We start from the raw sequence: 17,744 nt of genomic DNA, 5'->3' as shown, positions 1-17,744 counted from the left end.
CCTGCCGGCAGCCGTAGGTTGGGACGCCTTCTGGCCAATGTCTTGGGTAGCTCCGGCCTTTACACACACTGCCTTATAAAAATAGCCTCTTAATCACTAGGGCCTGGCAGCAAAGGACAGTCTCCTCATCCCCAGCCCAGAAGTTCCCCACATGGGCAGCAGGGCTTAGATAGAGGACCCAGACTCCAGGTGGTTGTGGACTTAGTGGGGTGGAGGGGCAGATGCAGGGGAGGTCCCATCCTGTGGCCTGTACCCTGTAGAAGAAAAAGGAGGGTCCTGGGGGGGGGGGTCTATGTGCTGCTCACCCCCAGCCAGTGTGGGGGAAGGAGAGGCTCCAGGTCCCAGCCAGAACCCTGTGAGGATCAGTTAAGTCTCAGATGGGGACGTCTCCCCAGACGACCTCTCTACTGTGAAAAGCCGTGCCAACCAGCTGACCCCAGCAGTGGGCGGGCTTGGAGACTGTTGAAAGGGGCCGCTCAGCTGGTAAATTGGGCTGATTTTCTTTCCCAAACCGGATTTGGCTGGAGGGAGCTGTGTCAGGCGGTGCCTGGTCTCCCCGTAGCAGCTGTGCCCGGGAGTCTTGACTTCCCTTTTCAGTCCAGTGTCACCGCACGTCCCTTTCCCATGGATTCTTTTGCTTTGAGCTGGTGATCAGCCAGGCTTGTCCGCCGTGGGGTTGCACCGAAGACGGCTCTACTTCAGCACCACGTGCAAAGGCACATGCTCGCTCGCGTCTCTGTCCACCTCCTGAGCTACCTACATACCTACCTGTCCCTTCCACCTACCTACCAGCCATCTGCCCTCTTCATCTGTCTCCCTCCATGCATTTACCTGCCCTTATCCTGTCTGACACCCTCCCTCCATCCCTCCCTAAGTGAAGAAGACCTGGAAATTCTGTCTGAAGGAACCTGTCCCCGCACCCCACCAGTGTCGGCCCCCATGCTGGCATCCTCCATGGAGTAGCCTTGTTTGCATGGAGCTCTCTGTCCTGATGTGGGTGAGGGGCAGGGTAGAGGTGTAGGGAGGGTAGTCTAGCCCCCTCTGGTGGCCCCTGGGGATGTCCCCTTCCCCATGTCATCCCATCCCATCCTTTTTGGGACCCGCCATGGGGAGCGGGTGCTGTCCCGCCACTGGCCTCTGGGGGCGCCCGTGGCCCTCAGATGGGCTTGTCTAGTCCCTAGTCCCTAGTCCCTCCTGCCAGGTCATCGGGGGTGCTGCCCCACCTCCCCTTATGGCCAGTGGCCAAAGCCCCCAACTTGTTCTTTTCTTTGAATGGAGCCCTGAAGGTGCCTCTCAGGGATGGTTCCCTGCAGTCACGGGCCTCCTGGCGCTCGCCCCCGTGCCCTGGGTGGGTGGGCTGAACCCTGGGTCTGTCTGATGGGGATGGGCTGCGTGGGCCCTCGCTCTTTCCGGTCGGCCCAGCAGCCCACCTTGTCCTCCAGGCCCCAGGATGGACACAGGCCCTGAGGTCCTGGCTCTGCTCTTAGGTGGCTGGTGTCCACGTAGCTGGCTCAGAGGGCATCTTACCCCAGCGTGGCCGGCCCCACCGGTGAGGCCGACGCGGGGGCTTCCTTTCTGAGGGGCCTCGGGAGCCCAGACCTCTCCTTCCAGGGGTTGGCCCGGAGCAGCTGGCAGAGCTCCAGGCCACCATACTGCACGCTCGTCCCTGTTCTGGACCCTTCAGACTCCTCGCTACCCATGGTTGGGAAATACGCCCCGGGAAGAAGCTGCCCGGGCCCTCTTGGCTGGCGCTACAGACCTTGAAGGCGTATGTGAGGGCGGGCAGGCAGCCCCACCCACTTGGCAGCGGGCTCGTGGCCCCAGGGCCTGCAGCTCTGCCCACCTCTTGGAAGCCTCTGGATTCGTGGGGTTGGAGAGTACAGGCAGAGGAGTGTGGCCCTGAGGGCCAGTGAGAGGCGGGTTTAGGGGGTGGGGGGCAGCGGGTGCTTGGGCCCACGCGGCGGGTGCCCCTCTGAGGTGGGCAGACGGAGAGGTGTCTGGTCCCTCCTCGCGTGGGTCCCTAACCGCTGTAGCCTCCGTGACCTCGTCCGCACGTGGGGTGGGGTCGGTGGTCTCTGAGGGCTCCGTGGGGGTGTCCCTGCTGCCGCCAGCGCCACGTTTCTGGAAACCCAAGAGCGTGGTTGGAGTCCCAGGCAGACAGACGTTAGGCCTTTCCCAGGCCTTTCCCAGGCCGGGGCGGGTGTCGACCCTGACCTCGGGGCTTGCCAGTGCGTTGCCACGGCCTTCCCGGGCACTCATCTGCGCGCCTGGCGGCGGTGTGCCGGCCAGGCTGCGCGGAGGACGGGAGGAGAGGGACGTGCGGGCTCAGCGACCCGCGGCCAGTGGAGCCGGGGGCCCCGGGTGGCAGTGCCGCTTCTGGGTCTGCCACGCGGCCTGGCCCCTGGGCGTGGCGGATACCCGTCGGCACGCGTCTCACCCCCGTTCCCGCGCCTCCCTTTGGAATTCTGACTCTTGACGTTGGGTCGTCCGCAGACGTTGGTGCTCCCTGGCGGGACCCTGGACCCTCGGCCGGCCCGTGCCCCCGGCAGTCCGGCTCGCTGCCCCCCTCTGCGGTCACCCTCTTGTTTCTCCCCTCCCCTCTCCTCTCTCCTTTTCTGCCTGAATGTTCACGCGGTCCCGTGTGAGGTACCGGTGACGGCCAGCAATTCGCTGCGGACGCAGGGGCTGGAGACAGTGCTGAGGTCGGGGGCCAGCGTGAGGCCTGGCGGGTTCCTGCTCGGGGTCTCAGGCCAAAGGTGAGGTTGGAGCAGGGCTGCCGTGACATGAGAGGCTCGGGGTCCCCTTTCCAGCTCACCGGTTGTTGGCAGAATTCAGGTCTGTGCGGCTGGAGGTCTGAGGTCCCGGTTTTCTTGCTGGCCGTCTGCCCGGATCAGTCTGAGCCTCTGAGGCCGTCCGCAGCTCCCGGGCCAGCAGGACAGACTCTCACCTCGGAGGCCTGCGGCCACTCCTCTGCGTTCCAGCTGACCTGATTAGGACAGGCCCCCCCACCCTGGGCCCGGGGGTGGGCCTCTCGGGGCTGACTGAGAATCCTGCCGCCGCAGTCCCTGTGTCCAGGCTTTCTTTCTCCTGAGCCTCACACTTCAGAGCTTGGCCCCATCCCTTTCCTGCCCTTGGAAAATTCCCTGCTCTGGGAGGTTTGCCAAAGAGCGAAAGGGTTAGGAAATACTGAAATGTGGGGGTGGGGCCGTTACGATTGACAGAGCCAGAGATTGGCCCCAAGCTCCCTGGACGTCCAAAGTGCTCTGCCTCGCTCGGCAGTGCTGCTCATTTCCCCGGCCAGGGTCCGGGGGTTGTGGGGCCCGGCAATGTGGCGGGGCGGGGGGGGGCGGTGTTCCGGGTCACCTCATCACCCCACCTCAATCGGCAGCCTGGCTCCCTGCCTCACCGTAGGTGTCTCCCTGTATACTCCCTGCACGCCCCTTCCCCCGCTTCCCCCGGGAGCACCCTGAGGCCAGGGACAGGGTTGACCAGGCTTGAGGGCACCAGCCTGTCAGGAAGCGGTGCGGGCTCGTGACCAGCGGGGCCCGGGCCTGTGTTGGGCACGGGGGACGAGCATGTGACCGAGGGCCCGTGGCTGGCCCTGTCCTCTCCTGTGGCATGGTGGGTCAGCTTCTGGGCTGGCTCCTTTCCCGTTACGGACTTTGAGCTCAGCTTTCTGGGGACTGGATCCTGTCTCCTAGGCTAGAAGGCCAGGCCACTCCCAGGGGCCCGAGGCGGGGCTGCTGTGCTTCCCGGGCACCGGCGCCATCCTGTCCTCACCTGCCCCGTGGGCTCCTGGCCTGTCGGGTGACCCCTCCGGCACACCCCAGGGCACCGTTTCCTTCATGGCGTTTGAGTGGCCTCGGCCTTGCCCCGGAGCCTGGTTGGGCACGCTCCTGACGGCCCTCCTGTTGGAGAACAGAACATCCCGTTTCCCTGAAGGCTCTGGGTCTCCCGGACGTGAAGTCATGGTCCCCATCCCATCATCCCTTGTCTCTCTGGAGGCCTGGTCCCTGCACAACCGCGGCTCCCTTCTTCCCTTCCCGGGGCGCCCTGCCCACCGGGCCAGGCTCCACGTCTCTCAGCTCCCAGTGCCCTGATCAGCCCCGCCCTGACATCTCCCGTCGGAGCCTCTGCTTTGTGCCTAAGCGGTGCCTCGTTCACGCTGACCCTGCACCCTCTCTCCCAGATCCTTCCCTGGCACGAAGCTGTTTCAGAGTTGGACGGGTCGGGCCCTGGGCTTTGGGGCTCCCTGAGTTTGTGTCGTGTGCGGGGGCTTCTGGGAGGGGAGGCGAGGCAGCTGTTCCCTTGCTTCCCAGCCACACGTCCAGACGGTCACTGCTTTCTTTCCAGCTTCTAATTATCGTAGTAAGTTCTGCCTTCATGTGAATCGATGACGTGCTTGAGTTTCAAAAGCGGGGATGTTTTGATTTGGGACCTTCACTAAACTCAGACTCAGGCCGGCTTAAACGGGAGAGGGGCTCACTGGCCCTCGCCTCTGGGGCTTCTGGAAGTGGTGTTGCCTCAGGGGAGCTCAACCACCGGTCAGTTCCCTTTTCTTGCCCACCCTGTGTGACTGGTGTCCTTTAACCAGGTGGTGGCACTCGCCGTGCCCGCCATTGCTGAGAGGCTCTGTGTTGCTGCCCCCCCCCCCCCCCAAGAGCTTTTAGGTCTGCGACCTGGCAAATGGGGGCCGCTGGGTAGGGCGATGCAGGTCGTCCACTCTGGTCTCCCAGACCTGGGGTGTCGGAGCAGGAAGCAAGGTATTTCCCGTGTCCCAGGGTGAGCTGACAAGATGGAGTGGCGAGGTGGGTGGCATCCAGCAGAAGCGTGACTCGTGTCCGTCCGTGCCGCACTGAGAGGCTCCAGCCCCAGGACTCACGTAGGCCTGGTCCGCACAGGCACCTTTATGTGTCTGTGAAGGCTCTGGAGGCTGGCGTTCCCTGGGGCCCCTGAGGAGTCCTGCGGTCTGCCGGAGGCCGGCTTCGGGTTGGGACCGGAGCCCCCACACCCCTGCCCAGTTCCGGATGCCGTGGGAGGGCCCTGCTCTCCCTGTGAGCTGCGGCCCCCCCACAGCCCCCACGCGTGCCTGTAGCAGGTCCGTCAGTCATCGATGCAGCTCTAGGACGCCGAGCCTGAGGCTGGGGTTCTCCAGGTGGCCGATGGCGCTGCCCCCGCAAGGTGGAGGAGAGGCAGGAGGGCAGCACAGGGCAGCGGGGTCGTGGGCTCGCGCGGCTGGGCCATAGAGCCAGGCCCGTCCCGAGGTTGGGTTGCGCCGTCCGGACGGGGTCCCCCCAGCCCTCCCTGCAGCTGGTCACCGGCCGTGCGGTCGAGCTGCGACCTCGGTGAGAACGTTCAAGGCGTGTGGTGGTGTCTTTGTGCCCGTGTCTGGAACAGGGTGGGGGCCCCAGAGGCAGGACCGGCCGCCCTATCCGTGGGGCCCCTCCGTAAAATCGTTAGGGAATTTGGGCTGGCAACGGCAGGACGTCAGCCTGGGCGCGGGTGCCCGCAAAGGGCTGCGAAGCTGGCCGCACCCGTCGGGGGTTCGCCTCGGCTGTGCCGTGGGGACTCCCGGGGTGGAGCCCCCATCTGTGACTCCGCTCAGCGTCGTATTTGGGAACACTGGGCAGCGTCCGTGTGCGCCGGGCAGAAGAGGGGGTGGGTCTGCCCTGTTCTAAAGCGCCCCCGTGGCCCTGTGTCCCGGAGCGAAGGAGGCAGGAGAGGAAATGTCACCGGGACCCAGCTCCACGTCAGGTCAGGATAGGAGGGAAGAGGCGGGGCGAACGTGAGCGCGAGCCCTCTCCGGGTGGGCTGCTCCCCACCGTGTGCTCTGTCCCCAGCGTTTTTGTCACGCACGCCCGTGATCAGGTCCCACGTGGATGCTTGGCCCGGAGTGTGGCGTTAGTGCCACGTGGGGTCCCGCTGCGCGGATTCTTGCCGACACTCGGCACGCGGTGAGGAGCGTCGTGGGGACACAGGCTGCGGCGGAGCGATGTGGTCGGGCGTGCGTGTCTTGTGACGCGGTGAGGAAGCACGGGACTGTGGGCCGGTGGGCGGTGCTGGGGACCCCGTTCATTCTTTGGAAAATGGCTGAGGGGTGAGAGCCCCACGCTGACCCTGCCCTTCCCGTCCAGATGCTCCCAGACCCATCCCTGCCAGGGGTGGTCCGGACTCGAGGGGTGAGTTTCTGTAGAGAAAAAGTGAGTCCGTCGTGCGACCCTGACTGAATCGGGTCCAGGGGACGAAGACCAGTGGGTGTCATCTCCCAGAACCGGGAAACCAGCAGGTGAATGAGCCTCCGGTGGGAGAACACCCCCCGGCCTCTGAGGACCTCCCACTGGGAAAGGAGGACAGAAGGAGAGTCTGAGCTGGATTGAGCCCGTGGAGCTGATACCGGTTCACAGACACTGGGGACAGAAGGACACGTCACCCGACACGGTGGGGGCGCAGCGTCCTTCAGTCTGGGGAACCGCCCCAGGACAGGCAACCTGGTTCGGCAGAGAAACTGTAAGAAGGGAACGGGGTGGTGGGAAGTCCCCCGCCAGCCTCCGTCTGTGGACTGACCTTGTCATTCCAGTAAACAGACTGGGAGAGTGCAGATGTGGCCGGAGCAGCAGGGACGAGTGGCGGTCCGGGCGTGTGACAGTGTTGATGCCTGATGGCTGCTGACGGGCGCGAAGAGGCCGCGGTGTGTCAAGGGGGCCCGGCCGCCGGCTCTGAGCTGGACGGTTTGCCCTCTAGGCTCCAGGCTCCGAGCAGTCAGCACAGAGCCCGACGCGGGGCTCGAACTCAGGAACCGTGAGATCGTGACCCGAGCTGAAGTCGGACACTTAACCGACTGAGCCACTCAGGTGCCCCAGAGATGATATGTTTAAAAAGCCACGTGTGGGGTGTGTGTGTGTGTGTGTGTGTGTGTGTGTGTGTGTGTGTGTGTGTATCTGTGTGGCATGAGTGTGTGCGTGTGCAAGTGTGCACGTGTGTGTGCAGGATGGCCGGCCACCCTGCGCGTGCCCGCCCGACGGTCTCGGTGGCAGGTGGCGGCCAGTGGGCCCCACCTCTCACGGCAGCACACGGACGGTCTGCCGTGGTGGATGTGGCCTGCCCTCTCTTCTGTGGCACTCGCTGTCCCCTTGCCCGGCGTCTGCCCCGTCCCCTCCCAGAGTGCGGATGCCCCAGAGCCTCCAGGACGGCGGACCTGGCTGCTGCCCTGCCGGGACGCCGTGCTGGTGACACGAGGGCGGGCCTCGGCGAGGTCCACGCGGCGCCTGCTGTGTTTCGAGTGAAGCGGAGCCTCCTTCACGTGCACGGGAGCTGCTGGCGTCCCCGAGTCTCCCCTCGGTGCCGTCTGCCCCCCACCCGTCGCTCGGGAGCCTGAGGTGGATTCGTCTCCCAGGGGGCACGCGTTGGACACGATGTCCCGCAGCCACCGTGACCCAGCGGGAGGGGGAGATGTGCGGCCTGGGCGTCCCTCAGACCCGGGCGGTAGCCACCGACCGTGCCCGGGGTTTCCCCGGGGGTGGCCCTAAAATCACCCAGCTCCCGTTGGGGTGGATGTGGTGGGGGGGACGCAGAGGGCGCCGCCTGCTGGTCCCCTGGGGCCTGTAGTACACGGGGCTCCGGCCCGGCACCCAGACAGAAGCCCCAGGGAGACGCGTGATAGGCAGCTGACATTCAGCTGGAGTCGGCACAAACCGGTGAGACGTGTAAGAGCTCTGGAAAGGGGCCCCACGGGACAGGGCTCCCACTCACACCCGGCCGCCGCGGAAGGGCCTGGATGCCCTGGCAGAGCGGGGGCGGGCCGGGAGGGACTGAGGCCTCCGGCGGGGTGGCGTGTCCGGCTGGGGTGACGGAGGCTCTTCAGGCATCTCCTTGAGAACGCGAGGAAGCCGGAGCAAAGGCGCCCTCCCTCCGGCGGGCAGCGCGGCGTCTTGGGGCCCGGCCGTCGGGACCGTAAACACCCGAGCCTCTCGGGGTCTCCCTCAGGCCCCCCGAGACGAGCACGATGTGGGTCGTCTTTTTCAGTTGAGGCAGAAGTCACACGATAGCTGATGAAAGCGACGAGAGTACACAGCCGAGGGGCATTGGGTGCGCCCACCGTGTTGCCCGACCGCCACCCCTCCCTCCTTCCGGGACGTTCTCAGTGCTTTCTCTGCTGCTTTTCTTCACGACCTCGCGTGAGATTCTGTCCACACCTCGCGGTCGCGTCCGCGGTGCGACGCCTGGCGCTCTGACGTGCCGCGCACTAAGTTCACTCTCTCCTGTCCGTGTGGGGGGTCTTTCGTCGGGGGCGGGGGCTGTTCCGTTCCCGGCCAGACCTGTGGGAGGCGCTGTACGGACTCACCGCGGAGACCCCGTGGCCAGGAGACTCCTGGCTGGAGGATGTGCCAGTGCCCTGCCCCTGCCACCGTGCCTCCTGCGTCGCTCAGGGACTTTATCACGAAAGCCGAAAGCATCTCAAAGCCGTGTCCCCGACACGCGGCTTGAGTGGCTCCTGAGCCCTGGCCGGCCCGGGTTCACCCTGTCACTCCTGGTCACTTGGAATGGGTGCCATCCTTTGTGGGCCCTGGCGCCAGAAGTCCCTCTCCCGCGGTCTCCCCACGCTGCTCCTCGTCCCTCGAGTCACCCCGGGCTGCGTGATCTGGCAGCGGCTCCCTCATCCCTGCCGTCGTGGGGGCCGCCGTCCCTGGAGCGTCTCTGGAGCCTTTGGGCCTTGGAGTCTCCAGGGCGTTCTCTTCCCTGCTTATTACAAAAAATAGGCACAAAGGGAGGCGCTCCTGCACGAGGACACGCGTGCTGTGAGATGGGGGGGGCAGGAGGCGGATGGCGTGCACGGCCGAGTCACTTCTGTCCACTCCTGTGGTCCAGTGGCTCTCCCCAGGGCTGGGAGTGGGGAGCCACCGCGAGCCCCGCGTGGTATCCTCAATAGGTTCGCGTTGCTCTCAGGGTCTGAACGTCCCACTGCACTGGAAAGGTTTGGGTTCGAGAAGCAGAGGTCCGTGTAAAAATGGGGCACGTGCCGGGGGCACCTCCTTGCACGAGAGCCCGGAGGCAGCGTCCTGGGTTGCCGAACCGCCCCGGGCCTGCGGGCACAGGCTTGGCTCCAAAGACCACTTTCTCCAGCCTCCGAGGGAGGAGGGCGGGAGGGAGGCTCCCCAGCACCGACGCCCGGCCCTTCCGTCATGGGCCAGAGAGGCACAGCCAGCCCCAGGCGGCCTTGTCAGTCATCAGGCCCCAGGGACACTTACGATGATTTATGATGACTCGGCTGTGGATTACGGAAACTTGCCCAGCAGGCAGCCCTAGAACCCTGATGGGGAGGCACCCAGTGCCCCTTGGCCTCGCGTCACCCGTTCCTAATGTTGCTGACCCATAGAGGTCAGGGGGCAGGGCAGGGAAGGGCTGGTGGCCGCAAGTGGGAGGACGAGCAGAGCTGAGTCCCCCAAAGCCAGACCTGTCTCACGGGGTCCTGGCTTCTGTGTGGAAATGCAGGCCTCGGGCAGAGGGGAGGGCGCCCGTTTGCCAAAACCAGTAGCAAGAACAAAAGACGGGAGGGGGGTGGGGCAGAGCCGCCCGGGGGCCCGCCCTGCTCCCTGGGGCCTCGGGCCTGGGTGGGGGGGGTGCATGAGTGTCTGGTCTGGCCTTCCTCTCCCACCCCTGCCCCACTGGCCTTTTGGAAGCGGGCTGCCCACCTGTGCCCCCATGTTCCCTCTCCCCCTCCCGTCTCCAGGATGAGCTAGCCACCCTTCCGGAGGACACCTCGCTCCCCAGGGGCAACCTCTAAGCTCAGGCTTTTCCTTTTGTGCCTTCCTGGCCAGCACGAGCCCGACCTCCGCCTCCTGCGGGTGGGCAAATCCCGAGTCTCCTCCTCCTCGGGGCCCATGCAAGATGGTGTCCCCGAGGGCCATCCTGCGTACCTCTCCAAAGGCCCCTCCGGGGGTCGGGACCCCCACAGTCCGACTCAGACTCTGGCTTCCTCCCACCTTGCTGCCTCCTGGCCCTCCCCCGTCGGGAGTCCTCAGAAGCTCCTCTCAGGAGCCCCCTCATCCCTGCCAGGAGAGACCACTCGAGTTTGGCGTCCTTGTGTCTGTGGTGACTCCACTGACCCTGGCGCATCCTACAAGTGACTTAAGGGTGAGGCAGAGCTCAGGCCCAAGCGGGGGAGCTGCCGGAGCGGCCAGGCCCCTGAGGAGCTTTGCCACGTGGTCATGCGGGGTGGGGGTAGGGGGGGCTGGCCTGGGGGGTCCGGGGAGCCGGGCCGTCTCCCCTCCTGCCGCACAGGGATGGGCAGCGGCACCCGCCTCAGGTTGTTTGAGGATTCGATACATTAATATGAGCAAAGTGGCGAGAAGCGTGTGGGCGCAGAGCAGCTGTGGGCAGCATGATGTTGGTGGGTTGTTCCGGCCTGCTGGTGCCGAATGGAGGCCGATCTGTCCAGGCTTGGGGGGGATGTCGGCGGGTGGGCACGGAGTCAGCGAGGTCGGAGCCGAGGGGAAGGTCGGGAAAGCTTTCTAGAGCCGTGGGAGAGGGACGGCCCGCCTCCCCTGGCCACCGGTTGGCAGGGAGGAGGGTCGCGCCCGCCCTTCGGGAAATGCAGCGGAGCAGTTTATTTAAAGGAAGGTACATTTTTGGGAGAGGCCTTGAGAGCACACTCATCACTTAAGAGAAAGGAGGCAGTTTCATTGCAAACCCGCGAGAGACACGAAGCCCATTAGCAAACGTTTCAGCCCGTTGTATCCTTTAGCCTCCTGAACTTAACGGCGGTATTACAATAGTGATCTGTGTCTCTTAAATAGTCTGCTATAAATAGTGCGGCAGACTGAGCTGGAAGCAGCAAGGAGCAGTGACGGTGCCTGGAATGGCAATCAACTGGCACGGTCAGTCCCGGCAGAGGATTGATTGCCGAAAGGGACAGGAAGGGGCAGAGCCCTTCTGTCCCGAGGTCGTCCAGCCTCCCGGCTGCAGTGGCCAAACCAGTGTAGGTGGTTCCACGGGCCCCCTGTGCTCTCTAAACCCTCCCTGGCCTTGGGCCATTTCAGGGGGCCTAGTTCTGACCCCAGCCGCCCGGCCCTCCCCGCTGCCCAAGGAGCCACGTGGCTGGCATGTGGCCCTCGTCCAGCCCTGTGCCAGGGCACAGCCACCCTACGGCGTGGGAGCTTCCCGGAGACACCCCGAATGTCGTTCGCACACTGCAGCCGTGGGCAGTGTCAGGGTGTGGAGGGCTGCGCCCGTGGAGGTGACAGTCCAGGTCGGGGAGGAGACACTGTCTCTCTCTCTCTCTCTCACACACACACACACACACACACACACGGAGGTGGAGCCCCCGTGGGATCAGCGCTGTCCAGAGCAGAGGCCTGGCGTTGGGGGCGTCTCGTCGACTCCACCCCACCTGGGACTCTGGCTTCTGCCAGTTCCTGCCCCCGTGGCTTTGACCTGGATTCAGAAATCCGCTGTGGCCGAGTGAGGGCCTCTCCCCGTGCTGCCGTGCGCTGTGACGGCAAGCGGGGAGCTCCCAGGAAGCTGCTGCTGGGTGCACCCGCGTGCGTGTGTGCACGTGTCGGGGGATGTCCGCAGCAAATGGCCGTAAGTATCCAGGGAAAGGCCCTGCCACACGGGTGACAGGAGGGCCTCACCCGCTGCAGAGGTGGGGGGGCCCTGGCCCATCCTCCACCCTTGCTCCGGGGATCAAGCTGCTGTTCACCTTGAAAACAAAACTGTCCAGTCTTACAACGATGGGTTTCTTTGGGAATAGTAGGGGATCACAACCCAGAACGAGCAGGTCATGGCAAAACCCTAGTCCGGTCGGAGAACAAGGCCAAGGAGGCTCTTCTGCAGAGGAAAGTGGGGCCGTGAGGGCTGTTGTCAACGCAAAGTCCCCTGGAGAAAACTGGGGGCCGGAAGCAGAGTGGCCTCTCACTGGCTGTGTTGGGACAGTCTCTCACTGGCTTGGCTACGACTATCTCTCACTGGCTGGGCTGTGAGTGTCCCTCATTGGCTGGGCTGTGACTGCCTCTCACTGGCTGGGCTGCTGCTAGGGGAAGAGAAAACCTTCCCTCTTTCTTAAAAAAAATTTTTTTTAAATGTTTATTTATTTTTGAGAGAGAGAGAGAGAGAGAGAGAGAGAGGCAGAACATGAGCCAGGGAGGGGCAGAGAGAGAGGGAGACACAGAACAAGAAGCAGGCTCCAGGCTCCGAGCTGTCAGCACAGGGCCCGACGCGGGCTCGAACTCACAGACTGCGAGATCACGACCTGAGCCGAAGCCACATGCTCAACCGACTGAGCCACCCAGGCGCCCCCCAAACCTTCCCTCTTTCTGCTGGGGTGATGCAGTAGCTAAAACAGTAGCTGCCTTTGTCGTCAGGTGCGCCGATAAAGAGAGCGGTGGGATGTGCGAGCACCCCCGTGGCCCCCAGACTCCATTCGAAATGCGGTTTCCCCATATTGATGGTGATGGTGCCCAGGACAAGGACCAGGGTGGGGCGAGTGAGAAGAGACAGCCAGGCCAGTGCCTTTATTTAAAATTTTGTTATTTTTGTTTATCGTTTTTTTTGACATCTATTCGATTCACTAAAGTATCGAAATAAAGTTATTATTCATCTAAACCGCTGAGTTTTTGGCACCACCTTAAATTTTTCGTTCAAGTGAGAAAGGCCCTCCCGCACAGCCGTGCCCTGCCTGCAGGGTTCCCCCGGGTTCCCCAGGCCAGCCCGCCCTGGATACGGCAGGGCCCGTGGGCTTTGGGGGGGTGGGAGAGGCAGAAGAGGGGGCCCTCCAGCGGGACCCCAGCCCTGCGGGCATGGGGAGCAGCCTGGACAGGCAGGCAGGGGAGGCCTGCAGTCACCCCAGCCCCAGGGAGCGGCCTAGAGCCTGCCCTCAGATACCTGTCCCGGCGTTTGAAGAAATCATAGCCGTGCCTCTTTCGCACACCCCAAAATCCTAGCAGCTGCAGAGACGACCCACGAAATCTTTTGTGTTCAACCCTTTCCTCCCTTTGGTTTGCCAGTGTTTTGTGTTGGCTTCAACTGGACTTTGAGCATGTTTGCAAAGGGGGGGGGGGGCACGTGGCTCTGAGACGATAGCAGGACGGGGGAGTGGTGCTGGAGGGGAGCACGTCCCCTTCCTGACCTTGGCCGTGGACCTGGTGTCCCGCTACCTGGCTTGCGTCGGGGGCTGCTCTCTGGGCCCCCTCCTGTGTCCTCACCTGCAGCCCCGTGGTGTCCGGCAAATACCATCAGAGCAACCACGCGTCTCCTGGTTTATGTGTCACTTTATGGACTCAGCATCGGAGCAGACCGTCCCAAGTGCAGATCAAGTTCCAGAGTAATATGCTCTGCATTTTCATTTTGGAATTAGCTGATGTGAGAAAGGCGTGGAGCCAGAGGCTCATGGGGGTCCACGTGCAGCAGGTGCAGGGCACGGGGGGTCACCGGGGTCCACGCACAGCAGGTGCAGGGCTTGGGGGGGGTCACCGGGGTCCACGCACAGCAGGTGCAGGGCATGGGGGGGTCACCAGGGTCTACGCACAGCAGGTGCAGGGCATGGGGGGGTCACCGGGGTCTACGCACAGCAGGTGCAGGGCATGGGGGGGTCACCGGGGTCTACGCACAGCAGGTGCAGGGCATGGGGGGGTCACCAGGGTCTACGCACAGCAGGTGCAGGGCTCGGGGGGTCACCGGGGTCCACACACAGCAGGTGCAGGGCTCGGGGTGGTCACTGGGGACCACACACGGCAGGTGCAAGGCACCAGGGGTCACCGGGACCATGCACAGCAGGTGCAGAGCACAGAGAGTTTTAGCCATGGTGTTGGCAGAATGAAAGAAATACCAACAAAGCAAATCCCCTCATCTGATTTCTCCTGGTGGCTCATGGCTTAATGTGTTCATTTCTCCCCATTTATTTTCTTCTATTTATAAGTTGCTAGCGCTGTGTAATTTTATCTGGTTGCAGTCACAGAGAAGAAATGAGAATTTGATTTTAGGACCATCAGTAGAACGAGAATTGCTGTCATCTGACCTGTCTCCTCCCTGAGTGTGGGGCTGAGCTCATGGGGCAGGAACCTTCTCTGCACTCATGGAGGCCTTCCATGCCGCAAGAAGCCCTACTTAACCCCACAAGGCTCCCTGTTTTGTTTCAGCTCTGTGTGTGTGTATCTTGGGGAGGAAAGGGTTACAAAGGGTGAAGAATATAGGTTTTAGAATCAAAAGTCCAGGGGCACCTGGGTGGCTCAGTCGAGTGTCCACTCTTGATTTTAATTCAGGTCATAATTCCAAGGTTGTGGGATAGAGCCCCAAGTCGGGCTCTGCTCTGAGTGTGGAGTCGGCTTGGGATTCTTTCTCTCCCTTTCCCACTCTCTCCTGCTTGTGCTCGCTCTCAAAAAACCAAACAAGTCGAATGCGTGGCTCTAGAACTTACCTGCTGTTTAAACTTGGGCCTCCCAAACTCAGGGTCACATCATGTCACAAAATGGCTACTCGAGCTCCAGCAATCACAACCATATTCTAGTCAGGAACAAGGAGGATGAAGGGGGGAAGAGAGGAAAATAACTCATTTCTCAGCGGAGGCAGCCCTCTTGAAGGAACTTTCCTAGAAGTCCCAGCCCATCATTTATATTTCATTGGCAAACTCCTGCTGCAAGAGGGAGCTGACGAACATTTTTAGGGCTGCACAGCCAATACTGCGGTTGTGTTAAAAGGGAGGGGAGGGAGAGTGGGTGTTGAACAGGTGGTTAGTGGTCTTCCTCGGGCACCTGCTGAAGGAGGCTCCCCTGCTCGGTCTGCTTATCTCAGCCCCTCTTTATATGTCCATGGCACTAACCACAGTTTGTAACTCTGGGTTTTGTCTGTGTCCCGATGAGAATACAAGCTCCGTGAGTGTAGGGGCTGGGCTGATCCATCGCCCCCTCCCCGCCCCCCTTGCCCCCGGCCACTGGTCCACAGAGGAGCACAGCGTGGGTGTTTGCTGGAGGGGGTCTGAGCCCTGCCTCTCTGGGCAGGTGAATGAACCCCACCGGCTTCAAGTCCATACATGCTCCCTCCAACTGGGGTCTCATTCATTCATTCATTCATTCATTCATTTTTTAACGTTTATTTATTTTTGAGACAGATCCAGAGCATGAACGGGGGAAGGTCAGAGAGAGGGGGAGACACAGAACCTGAAACAGGCTCCAGGCTCCAAGCTGTCAGCACAGAGCCCGACACAGGGCTCGATTTCACAAACCACGAGATCATGACCTGAGCCTAAGTCGGACGTTTAACCGACGGGGCCACCCAGGCACCCCTATTTATTTTTCGAGAGAGCGTCCGTGAGTACAAGGGGGAGAGGGGCAGAGAGACAGGGAGACAGAATCCCAAGCAGGCTCACATGGTCAGTGGACTCCCCCCACCCCATGGGGACCTTTCTGTTCTTTGGTTGTTTTGGGGGAATGAACTCTTGTTTTCTGGAAAGCAGACCCTTGCTGTCCTAACTGTATGGGTTTAAGCTGTTAGGACCCCAGAGGGAGGTCCAGGGCCTCAGCCTCCAACCCGAAGCATCAGGTGTGACCGCCCCTGACCCAGGACCTTGGTCTCAGACAGCGTGTTGCTGTCGGTCTCTCAGAATCCTCCCAAGTTCCTGTTTCTGACGTCTTTCGTGCAGGTGAGGAAGTAGCCCAGAGAGATGTGCCCAACCGTCCGAGGTCACTCAGGTCACCGGGGACAGGCCAGTCCCCTCCCTCCCGCAGCTGTTGGGGGGGCGGGTGTTCCCCATTGACACCAGCCGGATCTGCCACCCACAAGGGGCCCCAGTGGGTCCACTGCCCCCTGGGGACTCCTGACTCTGTGTCTATCCCCAGGTGACCTTGGCCCCCTGCTTCACCTTGGGTGACATGCTGGCATCGGCTGGGAGGCCTTCAGAGAGTCCTGCAAGGGGTGCATCCCCGCCTGAGCCCCGCAGAGCCCTCAAAAATGCCATCCTTCGCCATAAGGGACCCTTTCCCAATCCTGTCCTGAGACTCGGGACAAAACTGGCTCCAAGTGGCTGAGTGGAAGGCACTGGCTCAGGACTGCACCCCTTCTCCCTGCAGCACCCCCCCCCCCCCAGGATCCCCACCATCCCTACGGCTCCCTCCCCACCCTTCCTGAGCCTCAGGCCCTGAGGGTTTTTCCTCTCCATCCGTGGTGCGCTTTGCAAAGGAGCCCAGAATATCTGTTTCTGGAAGTGTTGGCCTTCAAGAGCTGCAGATGACTCACGTCTCAGCCGGTGTCTCCCTCCGTGGCGCCCACACCGCTGGGCCTGTTTCTAGCCAGCTGGGTGGCAAGCGGTGTTCGAACACCCGCGTAAGCCGCCGTCACCTTCTTAACGGCGGTCCATCTCCCCGTTTGTTGGTCCTGAGTCCAAAGTGGGCTGGGTGCAGCCCTGTCCCTGACAGCCGATGTGCCTTCTGGGTGATCGAGATTCTCAGGTGATTGGAGTTTGGAGGTAATAACAGCAACGTGTCACGTTCGGGCACTGTTTCCGGGTGTGCGCGCTTTGTCTCTGGCACCTTCACAGGGAGACCACGGTGGCTGTCGTCGTCCCTGCCCCAAAGATGAGGACACTGAGGGTCCGAGTGGTCACCTGGCTTAGAGAGTAGGGGTCTCCCAGCTCTTCCGTTCAGAGGGCTCCAATTTTCTCAGCCGCGAGGCAAAGAGGATGACACCTGCAAGAAATATAGCTTATCTCTGGGGATTGTTTTGAAGGGGTTATTGTGAAGGTAACTCCTTGAGCACACACAGCAGGGTGGCCCTCCTTGCACCTGTGGGTGTCTCCAGGGCGCCCTCCCTGCTGTTCCCTCTGCTGGGACTGTGGCTCCACTGCTCTGGCCGCTGGGGCCCCGGAACGTCCCTCGGGGCCCAGCTCCTCCCGGCTCGGTGGCGGGGCGAGTGCCCTCAGTATCTGAGCGCCGTAAACTAGCTAAGGGTCTGTTAACGAGACCTGCTCTGTCCTCCCACCTGACACATTTCTGCCGAGACCCAGCCAGGTCAGACCTTGGAAACTGGCGCTCTGAGGTGGTTCTGGAAGGTGGTGATGTGGGGAGCACTGACCCTGTTCCCTGCTGCCCCTCCTCCTGGCCTCCTCACCCCTCAGCAAGCAGCCCCTTGGGCCGGGGGTGGCCCTCCCTCGTAGGATGTGGACCCCAGAGGCGGGCTGGGGGGTCGCCGGGCAAGAGATCCAGGTCCTGGAGAGCTGGGATGGGGCCTGGAAGGCCAGGGTGGGATCCAGTTACCCCCCCCCACCCCCCTTGGCCCTGCAGATGCCTTGCCCTCTGGGGTGGGGCTCAGCCTCTAACTGGAGGGGCCTCCCTGCCCGGTCTGGGGGGTCGTGACCTCATGTGCCCTTTCAGAGACTCTTGGCTTTGCTGTCTCTGGACCTTTGTCCACTCTCTCCCTGCCCTCCGGTGGCCACACAGAGACTGGCTCTGCACCAGCAGCCCCCCTGCCTGTCCCTCCGCTCCAGAGGCCAAGGAGGGGGTCCCAGAGGCCTCCAGAGCACGTGGCCCAGGGGTCAGGGCAGAACTTTATCATCTGGAGGTGGCAGTCAGAGGTCACAGACCCCGCCCAGGGGCCCCGGTCAGCCTCCTGGTGCAGGGGCTGCAGGCTCAGGCTCAGGGGGGTGCAGTGTGGGGTCACTAAGAACCCACTACATTCTATAGTGTCCCCACCCACGGTGAGCGCTCTGTCCTTAGCGTCCGCGGCTGCTGCGACCCACGGCCCGCTGTATCACAGAATTG

The sequence above is a fragment of the Panthera onca genome, chromosome C2, assembly GCF_046562875.1.
Source record: "Panthera onca isolate mPanOnc1 chromosome C2, mPanOnc1 haplotype 2, whole genome shotgun sequence".
NCBI classification, from domain to species: domain Eukaryota; kingdom Metazoa; phylum Chordata; class Mammalia; order Carnivora; family Felidae; genus Panthera; species Panthera onca.
The sequence above is the reverse complement of the archived record's forward strand: the minus strand, read 5'-3'. Positions refer to the sequence as shown.